The following is a 2,653-nucleotide window of genomic DNA, read 5'->3' as shown; positions in this document are numbered from 1 at the left end:
GACATGTTTTTCAAAGGTAACTTGATCAAAAAAAAATCAAATAATACTTTGGTTGAAAAATGTAATGAAAAACGTGTGTTAAGAATTTTTCGATCTCACTCCTTATACGAAATTGAACATGTGGATTCAGACGAGCGACGGGCACAGCATATAGAGAGAATAGTAAAACAATGGAGCACTTTCTTTGGAATAACATTTAGGAAATTGAGTTTCTGAATAATGTTAGAAATCTATAGACAGCTGGATCGAATTTTGTCTGATTTAGATTAAAATCACATATTTTAAAAAGGATAGGGGCATGGCATAGAATTCTCAAATTTTGCACGAACACCATTGAACAACTAGAAATAGGGAATAGATAAGGGGGTGTGACACATTCCATAGGACTTAAATACAAAAAATTCTTTCGTCTGGGATACTAATGGAGGTAGAATCCTTAAATTTAGCACACAGTTTTTACATCGATGTAAATACTTATTTGGGTAATAAATTGGTAAGTTAGTAATGGAGGACGTTGCACCTCTTTCTCTTCTCTTCACTTCACTTCTTTTCTCTTCTCTTCTCTGCTCTTCTCTTCTCTTTTTTTTAATTGGACAAACACTTAGGGGATGACTCCTACATATGCAACGCATTATGTTGGAACTAGGAATATAGGTTGTGAAAAGGAGGTAGGAGGAGTACAGTGCGACTGAAGAATGAATTTTCCCTGTAGTATCTTGTGCGGTCCACTGGCCAATCTACCATAAATGGATGTGTTCTTGAAGAAAGACGTGTGTTACGCAAGAATATACGGGTATCGGGAACAAGTTCTCTAATTTCAAAGGAACACATTCCATTGTAGTATCGATAGAACAGTGAATTATACCCCACGTTGCGACGGTGCTCCAGTGAATCAATAGATTTCTATACCCTACTGTTACCAATAAGTACCTTCGCACTCTCCATTCCACGGTCGAGTATCTCTCTTAGAGAGAGAAACTTTAAACTTTGCACTAAAACAACGACATACATATGAACAACTTAGGGAAGTCATCACTGAACTAGCAATAAGAGACGTGGAGCCCATACGACTTAGATATAGAAACCTCAAGGATAAAATTAGACATGTAAACAGCAGATTCAAAAACAAATTAATGCAAAAGGACTTAAATTGTAAGAAAATGAATTTCTTAAATCTAGCAAACAAAAATAATAATAATTCTGAATATCATTTATTAATGCCTTTGTAGTTTTAAAACAGAAATATGCTAATTTTAAAATCATCACCCAAAAAAATGGTTTTAAAATATTTTATTTGCCACAAGAAAATTTTAAATAATTTTTCCAAATTAAATTATATTTTTATATTTTGTTTGCTTTTTCAACCAGTTTAAAAACATCTGCATAAATTTATTCAGTGGCTACAATCAAAATCCTATTATTTAAACTTTTCTTTGTAAATACTGTGATTTTTTTTAAACAGGGAAAAGTGAACAGAACGATTTTGTACACATTTTAATCTCAAAGAACTTAAAACAGCTGCATCTATGAGTACAAAGAAAAAAAAAACATTCCCTAAAGTATAAAACATTCAGAATCATTCCACGCCTTTCAAAAAAAATATATATAACAATTGTAAAACAACTGTATATTGTTGTAGTTGTTGTTGGCGTTGTTGCTGTTTAACATTTTGTTTTAGAAATTTTGTTAGAGGCACTTTTTGTTGTTGTATTTTATTTTAATATTTTATTTTTTTGGTGTTTTATTATTTGTACAGTTTTAACTACAGTTAAACTTTAAACTAAATGAAAAACTTTTTAACTTCCGATTATGTCTGGAAAAAAACCGTAAAGCAACATCAACAACAATACTGAAAAAAACAGCAACAGTACTACACAAAAACAACAGACTACACAAAATTTGTTAAAAGTATTCACAAATATTTGTGAACGTTGAAAAAAGCCAAGTTAAAAGAATTTCAAACAAGTCAGAGCAAACAACAGCAGCAGCAGCATTACCCAGACAGAAAAATAAACAAACGCTACAAAACAAATAAACACAGAGTGATTGTAGTAGTACAGGTGTACAAGGAAATATTTTTACATAGCTTTCCTCTCTAACTATATATGTATATGAATGTGTGGTTTCACATGTAAATATTTCTATATAATTTCATTTAAATTAACAGACTTGCTATTTCTGCTGAACTCCGTTCAACTTTAGGCTGCCAAATTAACATTGTAATTTAAAAATATATTGGAATTATATACTAAATTTATATTTCAAAACACACATTGTATCCCTGTTAAAAGTTGTATAATTTCCTTAATTGAATTAGAAATTTCTATTGATGAGGTAAAATGTGTAAATATTGGTTTTGTACAATGTAAATGTTTGTAAGTTTGTTTTAGAAATTTAGTTAACTAAACAAAGTTTTATTTGTATTGTACTAAAACGTGTGAGAAGAAATGTTTTAAGAAGGAAATATTAAGAAGTTATAACATAAAAAGAAAACTGAAAAACCAAAATGATTTAACAAAAAATGATGAATTTAGAAGCTATGATTAGCTCTATCTATCTATCTATCTATCTATCTATCTATCTATCTATCTATCTATCTATCTATCTATCTATCTATCTATCTATCTATCTATCTATCTATCTATCTATCTAT

This window comes from Lucilia cuprina, chromosome 5, assembly GCF_022045245.1.
Source record: "Lucilia cuprina isolate Lc7/37 chromosome 5, ASM2204524v1, whole genome shotgun sequence".
In the NCBI taxonomy this organism is placed as follows: Eukaryota; Metazoa; Arthropoda; class Insecta; order Diptera; family Calliphoridae; genus Lucilia; species Lucilia cuprina.
Note: the sequence above shows the minus strand (reverse complement) of the source record.